Here is a 13,269-nt window from a genome sequence, read left to right as displayed (position 1 = left end):
TCATAGCATTGACCGTGTAATGACATCACCAGCTGAGTCCTGTGTCAGTTCTCCCATTAGTCTGGAGGACACTGAGAGCAAAAACCGAGATGCAGTGAGCCTTCTGCCCACAACCTCTGGTGCTGAGATGAACTGAGCCAGTTCTCGTGGAGCACCTCCCATGCCAGGATTCGGGATATATGCTCATCCCAGATGTAGCCCATTGAAGCTGTTGAATAACCTAGTACTTCTTGAACTATTCCTCCAACCTACCTCTGACATTGATTGTGTGAATTCATACTATTAGCATCGTGAGCGATGTAGTCATAGTCACAGTGTTCTCAGAATACCTTAAAACGAGTTCATAGTTAATTATTTACTTCAGAAGACACTGCTTGTTCCATATTTGCCCATATACACATTTTATTCCTTTTGTAAGCTACAAGCTTCTAATGCTTCTCATTGAAGACAAGTTCTTGAGTCACAGTTTAAAGTTCCATTTAAAGCCACTCAATGGAGGATAGGTTAAGTGTGCTTCATAATTTTAGTCATTAGGAACATATGTATCAGTTTTTAAGGCTAGTTTCACTTAGGGAAAAAAAAGATAATTATATGTCTATTACATCTTAGGTTTTTTGTAAATTCCAGTGCCACTGGAGGAAACCATGGGCCAGAGTAACCCAAAGATGCATGTTGGTATATATTTTAATTCCAGGTAACATTGGAATGTGATATGTGTTAGGGATGGTATCTTCCTGTTTGTTTTCATCAAGCTAATATTATTTACAAAATACATCCCAGGGACTGAGAGTAGAAAAATGTGTTGATTATCTTTATGTAGGCTATGACAACTTTGTTTTTAACTGAGACTTTCTATTTTCAGGGAGTTCAGTGTCTCTTAGGAAAATAGTAAACTTTGAAAAACTTTAAAATATTGTCATTGATCATGGGACCACATGATTGATGGGAAGCGAAGGTAGGACAGGAGAATGTTAAAGAACTCTGGGGAGAAATGCCAGATATAGGTGAAGGGGAGGAAGGCAGCAAATCACGCTGCCATGTGTGTACCTAAGCAACAATCTTGCATGTTCTTCACATGTACCCCAAAACCTAAAATGCAATAAAAAAATAACAGAATACAAAAATTAGAGAACCCTTCCATTTGTGCTTAGAGAATCTCTTCCAGTTAGTATGGTATTAGTTATACTTCTCTGTAATTTCTATAACAAATATGTATTACTTTTATAATTGGGGAAAGTATTAACAAAAATATGTTTTTAAGTTTTACTATTTCATATGGCTGCTTCCATTTATTATTGACAGTTTTATCCCATAGCTGAAAGTTCTGTTTTCTTATTCTGGATAAGGTTTGGTGGGTGAAGGATACAAATATCACTGCTCAGTCATTGACAGTTACTTCCCAGCAGCTAAAGTTTGGATTGTCTATCACCAAAAAGATAGACTGGCTGAAGAACTGGGATGGGTCAGGGCAGCTCACCATGTTTACTAGGCAAAGTCCTGAGAGCACTATAGAGAACAGGTCAGGAACTTCTTTGCAAAGCAGGATGACACAGTTAAGTATGTACAGGCTATGCTAAATGCGTGAATTTTTTCCTAGTAAAGTTTTGTCAAAAAAAAAAAAAAAGAATTCTCATGGCAGTGCAAAGCAGAAAGAAAGGGAGACATTTCATGTATGTATCTGACTGTGTCTTTGCCGTGTTCTCTGTGAATTGCCTCCAACAATAGGGAGAGAATTCAAAACAAGCATTAACAAGCTATAGACAAGTGTTTTTGGAGAAGAAACAAAATAGGGTCTCTGTTTAATAAACACACTTTCTTATATTTAGTGCTTAATAAGATCTTAATCTGCTATAATACCTTCACAGCTGATAAACTGTATCATGGAATAAAAGTAACAATAGTTTGTAGAAACTTTAAAGATATAATTGGTATGGAATTTGACTTATGGAGCCCTAGAACTCAACCACCAGGAGGAACCTATCTAAGGCTGTGTTTTCAACATAGCAGCTTACTTCCTAGCAGTTCCTTGTTTCCTATGTAATGGTTTTCATCGTTGTTCCTTAAAGCAAATCCTTTTAAATGCCTGTGCCCATTACCATCCTAGGTGCTGGGAAAACTCTACATCCTCAAAGTTACATCCCCATTCATGGAAATGATCATTTTTTATTTCCCTTTGATTTTGTGAGTTCTCCTCTTCCAACTGATTTCACCTCCTCTTTCAATTGATTTCGCCTCCTCTTTTTCAGGATTTTCCATTATCCCAAGCTGCATTAAGCCTCTGCTTAGCTTCATCTCTGTGATTGGTTGTTCTCTGGCCAGCTGCTGTTGTATGACCTCCTGCCATGAATATCTTACTTTGGTTGGACTACTGTAACAAAATGACTTAGGGTGGATGGCTTAAACAACAGACGTTTATTTCTCAAGGTTTTGGAGACTAGAAAATGCAAGAGGTTCTGGCAGATTTGGTTCTTGGTGAGGGCTCTCTTCCTGGCTTGCAGAGGGCTATGTCCTAGCTATACTCTCACATGGTTGAAAAGGAAGTTCTAGGATCCCTTTTTCTCCTTAAAAGGGCACTAATCCCATCATGGTGGCTCTGCCCTTGTGACTCTAACTCAGTCTAATTACTTCCCAAAGGCCCTACCTCCTAACACCATCGCATTTGAGGGTTAGAACTTTAACACATGCATTTTAGGGGGACACATTCAGTCCATGACAAACAGTAGTAGTATCAAGATATAGAATAGGATTCCAGAGAGATGGAGACACTACCTAAGGCAAGACTTAGGAAAATGTAGTACAGAATCAAAACTCATGATCTATGAAGAATGGTGTTGGCGTCTGTAAACACACATGCCTTAGGATTTCTCTTCTAAATTCTGAGCAGGATCACTCAAAGTCATAACAGGGAAAGTTCTCAATGCCCTCTTTTGTAATGAGACTGAAAAAATAGCTTGCAGATACAGATGGCATCAGGTTGGTAAGACTTCATATTAACAATATGATTTATATTTCTTCATTCTCATTTGTAATTTCTGATGAGTCAAGTTACATGAAGTTTTCTCATTGTGTTTTCAGACCATTTTTCTTGTGAAAGTTATCTTTTATAAAGATATGGGTCCATTTTCATGCTGTGAACCCAGTGGGATATCTAACCCTTCCATCAGGATATAACATTAATCCCTGTGGAATTAAATGTGTCCTGGAGAGTTTACAATCTGTAAGCTGATATAGTTGGATGTTCACAGTCCTGTTACTATATATAAGAAAGAATTGTCAGGATTATTGGGATTTTTATGTATTTGGTGCATACTTATCTCTAGGTTACTATGATTAGTTCCATTGTCATGTATCTGAATTTTACTAAAATATATTATCTACTCATTGGGGGCATAATTATGGGTACATGGTTAGCCATGGGTGAACTTAGGACAGATTAGAACATTTGTGTTGAACTATTTTTGCATGATCAAAATTTCATTAATAACTTGGAAAGCGGGGGCTTGGCACTGTGTTGGTTTGTTGGAAGATTACTAAGAAGTTGATTTTTTCTTGTGATAGAAGGAAACTTACATTTACTTCCTTCCCTTTCAAATGTGGTATTATTCCACAGTAGACAGTATATTTATTCCAGAGCTTTTTGAAGCCTGGCAGCACTGTTTCATGTTGAATATCTTTAAACTGGGCAGTCAAAGGTTAGAGTTCTTTGGAAGCAGAGGTCAGAGTACAGGTGGAAATGAAAATACAGTTGGTGGACACCTTGGTTATCCCGGCATGCAGATGATTGAACAGTCTCTCTTGACTTTGACTTTGAAGACTCACATTGATGTTTCTTCTGACAACATAAGATTTTAACCTAGTGTATCTTTTCTTTTTATCTGAGATGCTGTGCCTGACTGTGGCTGTCTTTCACATACCATTATGGTCCGTCACCCTTCTAAAATATTCAATTCAGTGGTTTTTATCATATGCACAAAGTTGTACAGCCATCACCACTATCATTTTCACACAATTTCATCACCCGAAAAAGAAATTCCGTGCCCCCTAAGAGTCACCTCCCCCACCCCAATTTCCCCTAGCCCCAGGGAACCATTGATTTCCTTACTGTGTTAACTGGATTTGGCTGTTAAATGTACATTTCACAGAAATGTAATCATGCAATATGTGGCCTCTAGTGTCTGGCTTTTGTTTAACTTAAGATGCTTTCAGAGGTTTATCCATGTTGCAGTGTATATCAGGACTTCATTTACGGCTATTTCATTGTGTATAGGTGCCACAATTTATTCCTCGGTTGGATATTTAAGTTGGTTTGGCTGTTACGAACAATGCTGATATGAACATTAACCTACAAGTTTTTGTGTGAACACTTATTTTTAATTCCCTTATATATGCCTAGGATTGTAGTCACTTGGTCATGTGATAATCTTTCAGGAACTGTCAAATGGTTTTTCTAAAGTGGCTTTACCATTTTAGCTTCCCACCAGCAGTGTATGAGGTTCCAATCTCGCTGGGTCCTCAGCAATACTTGTTACTGCCTGTCACAGGATCCTGGTCAGTTACGTTCGCTTTTGTAACGAGAAGGGTAGGATACAGAAAGTGAGAACCAAGCCTGGTGGGTCTTTGGCAGGGCCAGAGCTAGAGTTCGTGTCTCCTGACTCACCCTCACCATTCACTGCAGCATTACATTTCAGGAAAGCCGGGTGACGAAAAAACACATGAGAAATAATAATTGTTCTGGAATTATTTTCATTTTCCCATTCAAAAACGGAGCAGTTGGTTTCCATGATGTCTGATGCAGTCCAATTGTGTGTCTCTAGCCTCAACCTTGTTCTGAACACTTGAGCATCCCACTGCTGGCTGGACTGTCTGTACTTGGATGCCCACATGGTTGGATCGCAGACTTCCATGTCCCGAACCAAGCTCCTCATCCCCTCTCCTTCCTTTTTTCATCTCACTGAAAGGTAGCCAGTTGCTTCAGGCAGACCTCCAGAGGTCTTTGCGTCTCCCACATTCTTTACATTCAGGTCATCAAAAAACCTTGCGCGTTCCACATTCCCCATGCAGTCGCTTCTGCTCTGGCCACTTCTTTCTCACGCCTTGGACCGAGCCACACATTTCCTATCTGGACTGGTCACCCAGCCATCACCTGTCACCTGGACTTCAGATTGTGCTCAGATCCCCCCAGTGGCTTCCTCGCATACCTAGAAAGCAAGTCAGCATCCTTAAAATATCCTACCAGCCGCTGACTGTCTGCCACTCTCAGTTCCGACATCCTCTGCTTGCTCTGCTCCACCCACATGGGCTTCTTCGCTGTCCTTTAATTTTGCCAGCACGTCCTCTTCAGGTTGTCCATACTTATCTCTTCCTTTTTCCTTGAACCCTCTTCCCTCAGTTGTTGGCACAGCCTTGCATCCTGACTTCTTTTAAGATTTTGCTTCCTCAGAAGGCGGTCCCTGATCACCATTCTCCATCTCAAAAAAACAGTGTCCCATCACTTTCTATCCTCTTAGGTTACTTGATCCCATTCATGGCGTTTTTTACTATTTAACAAAATGTTACCTATTTATTTGCTTATGTGTTGCTTTTCCATATTTTCTACTGGGATGGGAGCCCCGAAACAGCAGAGTCTTGTCTCTTGAGCTTATGGTTGTATCTACATAGCCTGGAGTGGTTCTTGGCACATAATGGGAAGTCAGTAAATTACTGTTAAATGAACAGGTTATTTTATTCTTCCTTTTGGCATCACCCAATCTTTTTGCTGTCAACCTATTTTGGGTGACCTTTAAATTTTTTTGTACACCTTGCTAAAGACTTCCATATATATGTATGTGTATATATATACGTATATATATGTATATCATATATGTATATCATATGTATATGTATATATGTATATCATATATATATATATGAGAGAGAGAGAGAACAATTTGCATGAACTCTGTGTAGCACAGTTTCTTCATATATGAATTTGCAATGATTCTGGGCAGGTGCTTTGAGACCTCATTTGAAAAATGTTTCCCTCTACCAAGTACCAGAGATTATGATGGTAATACTGTCATTTTTATTAGTCAATCTGGTTTTAATATATTATAACAGTATGGACCCTATTAGCCAAGTACACGATAATAGCCTTTTACTACAATACCCTAGGATATAATATTGTAATGTTATTATAATATCTTATTATTGTGGTTCTACTAATAAGGATCTCACTTATATACACATAGAGCTCTTGTAGTTTTATAATATCAACAGATGAGACTCTGCTGTTGAGAATCTTATCTAAAACGTGATACCACAATACCAGAAGGGATATTGACAAAATATGTCTGTGTATTTGAATTGCACATTCCTAGTTTGATTTATTCTTACTGTGTAGCACGTTATTGCCTGGAATTCCAGATGGTTCAAGTGCCTTCCAGACCTCCTCTTGCCTGTTTATTCCATTAAATAGAATAGCCAAAAATAAGTAAGGCTAATATTAACTTTAGTGAAGATATTCCAGTGCCTTCCAGTACCCTAAATAATTCAAGAGGATATGATGCAGTGACTAAGAACTTGGGCTCTGCAGTCAGGTTTACCTAAGGCTGAGTCTTAACTTTATTTTTATTTTGGAGGTAGGATCTCCCTCTGTTGCCCAGGCCGGAGTGCGTTGGCATGATAATGGCTCACTGCAGCCTCAAGCTCCTCGGCTCAGGGCAAGAGCTGGGCTAGTTTTTTATGTCTTTCTGTGGAGACGAGGGTCTCATTAGGTTGCTCATGCTGGTCTAGAATTCCTGGCCTCAAGCAGTCCTCCCATTTCAAGCTTCTAAGGCACTGGGATTTCAGGAGTGAGCCATTGCACCCAGCCATTAACTTTATACTTAAACATAACATGTCACTGTGAGACTTTGTCTTCTATTGTTCAATGTCGTTACCTGTAAAATGGGATGAATAACTGTAGCTACCCTGTAAGGTGGTGTGAGAATTCAGTGAGATAGTTCCTATAAAGTACCTGGTGCCTAATGCTCAATAAATGTTAACTGCAATTATTATTACTATTATCTTAAAACATTTGAACCCTGTGTGTGACGAAATATTCTTTGGCAAGGGACAGCTGGAATGACTCTCAGGTAAAGAGTAGTAAAAGGGCTATAAGTAGAGCAATAAAATGCAAATGTATGACCTCTGCTGCTTTCCCCAGAGCTGTAGATCATTCCATTTGTTGAAAAAAAGAACTGGGTCTACTGCTGAACACAGTGTAACAAATATGACACAGATAGAGACCCCCTTAAGGCGCCATATCTGTTTATAGCCTATTTAAAGAACAAAAAATAGATCTTTCTGTGGCACTTAATCTGGCCGGGACACTCACAATACCCGTTAGAATGTGTGCTTATTTCATTGTTATAATAATGCGAGTTCAAGTTCTCTGCTGTTTTTACGGAAGCCTCTAGGGGTAGAGGTGAGAGAAAGGAAACAGAATTTAAAATGCTCCGGGTTTATTTTTAAAGGCAGTGACTCCTCTTGAAGAGTTTGAACATTCAGGAAGACCAGCTGACATTGAGCTGTCTACACTTTTCAGCTCTGTTTTATTAGCTGCTGTTAATGTTTTCCTTCCTCCCCAGCGAAGGTTCATACTAGCGGTTCTCGAATTCACAGCAGGGCTTGTCTAACCACACCACATGCTGAGCCCATCCCCAGACTTCCCATTTAGCAGGTCCAAGGTGGGGCTGAAAATCTGCATTTCTAACGAGTTCCTGGGTGATTGCGATGCCCCTGTGAATATGCTGGTCAGGAAATCACACATTGCCAACTGCTGCTGGATGCAGTTTGGATCTCCCTCGAGCCCTTGGCCCAGAGTTGGGCACAGAGTATGCACTCAATAAATACTTGTTGGTTCACTGTCTCTGATGACGCCAAAATGAAATATAAAAGGAAGATAAAGTATATTAAGGTTCTCATTAGGCACACAGCCTGATTCTCATTAAGAGTGTCCTGATTTCTTTTATGTCCTGGGCATGTGGGCTCAGTGCTAATTTTCATGGCTTCTGTGGTCCCCAAAGTACCAGCTTTTTCATCTACTCCAAGGTTCTCCTCATTTACCCTTTATTTTCCTGACTCATTTCAGACGCTAATAAGGGCCAACAGAACCCTCAGGACTCATATGGGAATGAGGATTCTCGTACCTCCCAAAGAGTTGTTGTAAATCCCTTGTCTTTAATCTTATTTCACTCTCTGCTCGCCACCCTGTTAACATAAAGCTTAAGCCCTTGGCTTGTTGCTTTATTTTCTGAAATTTTAAATTTGATTGAAACTGCCTCCACTAAGTTAACATTTGATTGAGTCACTGGGGAGAAAAAAATTTACAGAGAAGTGATAGAAAACAAATTGGGCTTGTAGAGGAAGGATTGTTCAGAATTACTATATTGTCAAACCCATTGTTTATTTCCCTCACATTTTCCTAGGTCTCAGCACTTGGGTGTTTCTTCACCAGAAAAGAATTTTGGAGGTTGGTTGGGGCGAGGGGGAGGCGGTTGTTTTGCACATCCTTTAATCTCTTCCTATTTAAGCATTTTAGAGGAAAATAATGTTTTCCTTCATGAAAACAGATAAAAACAATCTCTAAGTTTGCATTTTAGTTCTTTACTCACAGCCAACCCATGAGTTCAGTTTTGAGATGAGTGTTTTCCAAAGTAGAGTCCCCGGAGGACGCTGGAAGACTGTTCTATGGATGAAAAGGACTCTGTGGCAAAAAGAAAGCAAGCTTGGTGAACACAGGTTTAAGCAAAGTTAAACAGGTATGTTTATTTCAGGACTGTCAGAATCTTTAATATGGCTGCTGTGCATTGTGGGTATGGAAGAGAGAGATTTCCAGACTCTGACCATGGAATCTTCTGATGCTGCTGTTCTGCAGAACAGATTTTGAGAAGTACTGTATGAAAATCCTTACATTATTGCATCATCTTTGATTCCTAAAGAAACCTCAGAGGTATTAAAGCTGCTCTTTTCTGTGTAGATACAATAGACAAAATTTCAGCTCCTTTTTGAAGCAAAAAGTTTATTTTTAGAAGATTTAAAGTAGTGATGAGATCTTGTTTATTCAGTAGTTCTTTCACTACTGAAGACCTCAGTGCCTTTCCTGAATACTGATTTCAGGCTTAATTTTTTCTGGGATACGGACATTTTCATTCTATATTGCCTATATTTAGACAAAATTTTATCTAATTCACCCAGCATGTTACTATTGCCACACGCACTTGTAGAGTGAAATACTTTGGGACAATCATGAAGATTTTTTTTTCCCTTTCTAGATGTCAACTTTCAAAATCATGGAAACATCAGCTAGCAATTGAAAGACGCATTCATAATTGAAACAAGCCCATGAAACCCTCTCTCCAAATGTAACAGTCGTATTCACCAGTTTGTTCTCTCTCAGGTTCATTGTTTGGCCCACATCTCCTCCCTTTAGCACTCCCCAAGATTGTATTCCAGTTAGCGATACTCTGCCTGCAATGTAGCTTTTCTCAGTCACTAGAAAATGTCACAGTATAGTTTGAACTGTGGAGGTTATTAATCTCTACAACACTGTCAAAGAAAACTGGGAGAGTTTTATAGCTGTAGGTTATTAACACTCTTGACAATAGAAAAGTTGACCTTTCCCCCACCCCTTTGCCTTTAGGCTCTTGCCTCTGCTTTAAAAATTGGCAGTGAACAGAATATGCATTCTTAGCTTTCTCAATATTATGTATATAAAAGTAGTGAGAGATGAACCAGATATACTTGATAATCAGATTGTTGGGTTAATGAACATAGGGTATTGTAGTTTAACTTTTAATTCCAGGGTGGTTAATTGTGACATTAAATGTTTCAGTGCTGACCTCTACCTCACATGTAAGATATATATTGACATCTGGAAAGACTTAGATCCACCTTCATTTGACAGCACTGTCGCAACTGTTAAGATCTACTAAGCTGTGAAAATGCATTCATAAAACACCTACGGTAGAATCTAAGAGCACAGTTTTCCTCTTTTCTCTTCTCGAGGGACAATACAGACTTCAGCTTCGAACATTACAGAGCACTGCCATTTTCCGTTTCAGCCAATCTGGTTCTTACTGACAGTAATTATAAATGTAGGTGTATGAATTAGTTGCTTAAAAACTCCAAAGTGTGTGTACATGCAAGTGCATTACACATAAATACTCTGAGTGCAGAATACCTAATTTAAATGAGTGACAGGGAGCACAACATCATTGGAATTGTCAGGGAAACAGAAATGTGGTGTTTTACAGCTCTGTCTTTGTCTGCATGCTCCGTTCATGTATTAGAAGCCAGAGGAGCTTCAAAATATGTGCAGAATTGAGTGGGATCTTGGGCGTAACCTATTACCATGAAAAATTGGCAAGAAGGAAATCTCCTGTTTTCTGCATGTTCTTATGTAACTTTGAACAAACTGTTCTGTTAAAAAAGTCTTCACTTTTTCCTTGCTTAAAAAAATCAGTTTAGCCTTCCAAATATTTTTGCGATAGCTGTACTGTGAGTATGCCATCTTTTTTTGAAGCTGCCTCTCTGCTTTTTTTCTCCTTACAACTTCCTAAGTTAAGCCTCCAGTGAGAATCTCAGCAAATTGATTTTTAGCAATACTTTAATTATTGAGATAATTACAGTGCGGTCAAGTGTGGTGGATCCCATGGTCATTTTACTCTTGCATTCTAATGTCAACAGTATTGTGCTAGTTTAGATGCCCTATTTGTGTCTAATCATTTTATGTCAAAAATAGATGGGGGAGAGGTCAAGGACGTAGTCTGTGAGAACAATGTGAACCGGGACCTCTGATTTTCTCTAGTCTGAATCATTCAGTAAACAGCCTTTATTTGGTGATTTTCATTTTTGTTCCCTTTTTCTTTAAATTTACTCGTTCCCGTCTCTCTGATCCTTTGCTTTTGTGCTCTCCTAATTATTTTTTTCTCAAAACATCATTTTGTTTCTGCACCTTTCCTTTTCTACATTAACTCTTGCTTCCAGTACATACGCAGAGAATGTGGACTAGAAAGGGCCATAGAGATATGATTACTCATTATGACTTGCCTGCCTCCTTCGAGTGGTTCTTTTCTTTTTTCTTTAAATGGGTTGTATGTGCACTCTGAGTATTGTGGGACGGGGAGTGCTAAATGTGAGTGCTTACAAAACACATCTTCACAGTTCGGAGGAGGAGAACACAGTGTCATTCATGCATCCCCAAAACATTACCACTGTGGAGGACTGGCAGTGTCCTCCTGCCCCCTCCCCACTTGCCTTTGTGCATTCTCAGGGGTATCATAAACACTTGCTGGTTCCACATGCTACCTGTGGCCTGTCAGGTGCTCAGAGGGCCTGCAGGGGCAGGCGCTGTTTATTACAAATAGTTTGATCAGTATGTGCAGCTCAGCTGGGCAGCTACAGCTTTCTTGCTTCCTCTGGGTTTCCTGACAAACTGGCCTCCTGCTAAGGGCAGGGAACTGAAATGGCACTGAGAAGAGTTAATGAGCCACAGAAAATATGGCTTTCTAAGAACAGAACAGTGTTTGTGTCCTCCACTCTTTGTTCCTGTAGTTTTCAGAGAGACCTCCGGTGTAATGGGCTTACAAACATCCTGCTTGTGCTGATCTCTTAAGGGTAAAAGCAAATGCAGCGTTTAAAAATCATTAAACCACGTTGTCTGGACATTATGTTGGGCTTGGGTTTCAGATACATCTGGGACATGCGTGAGATGAATGACACTACTAAGAGGCAGAAGTCATGGTGAGTGGAAGACATTCGTATTATTGGATCCTGGCCTTGCTTGAACCTGGAATGTTGCTTCTGATTTGGTTCCGCTGGACTGCAGCAACTCCTGCTGTTGGTGGGAAGCCAGTTCTCTTGGATTCACAGCTATGTGCAGACACTTTCTGTGCATTCTTACTCTTTTCATATTGAGTTGAACACTTAGTTCTGTTTCCATGATCTCCCTTCAGTCCTTGCCTTCCATTCCAACATCAACACTTGTTCTCCAGATGATTCTGCAGCCTCCTGTCTTCTCTGTGTCACCAATCCCTTCCATATCGCGTTGCCATACAGGTCTTAAGGCCTGTCTGATGGCATTGTGCCTCTTCTCACAATACCCAGGGGCTGCCCTTCCTGTCTGGTATGCAGAGCTCTGCAGACTATACTCGTGCACGTGGGCCCTCTCCTCCCCTACGATTCACTCACTCACTCACCCAGTGGGCTTCTTGTTTGCCTGCCTCCCTGCCTTCCTCCTGAACCCTCTTCCATAAAGCTTCCACTGTGAGGAAAGGGACGATAATAATAAAACCCCAAACCCTAAGAGAACCTCGCCTATTTTCCAAAACTAGTTCTTTTTGTAGCAACTATATCAAGATGCTGAAAGCTGACAGATCTTTCTTGTTGCCTTCTTGAAAGCATGGGGGCAGTTTTTCACTGTGGGAGGGGTGAGACCTGGGAGGGGTAAGGATTGTGAACTCAATCTCTGTAGTTTTTGGTTTCTAGGTTTTCTTAAAAAGATAACCTTGCTTGAAAAGTTTAGCTTTTTAGTTCTTTCTTGGAAGAAAAGTTGTGTTGGAGCCAGACATTGATATGGATGCTATCTTGAAAACATGTTTTACTGCATTTCGCACGAAATGCTTCCTTATGTGTTTAATACTAAAAACAGCTGAAACATAGACAGTTCTCTATTATCCATCTATATATTATTTAAAGAAAATATTTTAAATCTGGACATAGCCTATATGCCTTTGAGTTTGCCTCTGTTGCTTGGCTGGTTTATGTGAACTATAACAGCAACCTAAACACTGCATGTTTATAAAATTCAACCTGATGCCTCCCCAGTCAAGTATTGCATTCGATTTATTCACTTAGAGTATGTTGAACACCTAAGTGCCAGGCACTACACTGTGCTAAAGTTTCATAATAGATATGGTGACTGCCTCCACGGAACTCAGATTTGAGAGGGAGACAAATGTTAATCAGATAATCACACAAAGATACAATTACAAGCTGGTTTAAAATGTATACACATGGGACTTGATTTAACTGGTGGTGGAGCTGGACAAAGAAGGCTTCATTGAAGATGAAATGTTTGAGCTTCATATAAAACACCTTCATATTGCCCATCATTATTGGATTAAACATGCAGTTTAATGATCTTAACTGCTTCCTAGACATTGGCAGTCTTTTGTTTTTTTGTGTGTATGTATTTGTTGTTGTTAATACCTTTTTTTTTTTTTTTTTTTTTTTTTTTTTTTTTTTTTT

General features: G+C 39.6%; 1 protein-coding gene and 1 long non-coding RNA gene across 30 annotated transcripts in view; both read left to right on the top strand.

The window, feature by feature from the left end:
- The window catches only part of CELF2 (CUGBP Elav-like family member 2), a 641,808-nt gene that overhangs the window by 355,239 nt on the left and 273,300 nt on the right, over positions 1 to 13,269 (top strand). The gene's annotated exons all lie outside the window — the stretch shown is intronic.
- On the top strand, positions 5,915 to 10,451 carry LOC116536382. The gene is made up of 2 exons (XR_004262602.1): positions 5,915 to 8,780; positions 9,294 to 10,451. It is a non-coding gene; the product is annotated as an uncharacterized LOC116536382 (long non-coding RNA).

The sequence above is a fragment of the Sapajus apella genome, unplaced genomic scaffold, assembly GCF_009761245.1.
Source record: "Sapajus apella isolate SASKATOON/1434 unplaced genomic scaffold, GSC_monkey_1.0 scaffold100, whole genome shotgun sequence".
Classification (NCBI taxonomy): Eukaryota; Metazoa; Chordata; class Mammalia; order Primates; family Cebidae; genus Sapajus; species Sapajus apella.
Note: the sequence above shows the minus strand (reverse complement) of the source record. Positions and strands in the feature narration are given on the sequence as shown.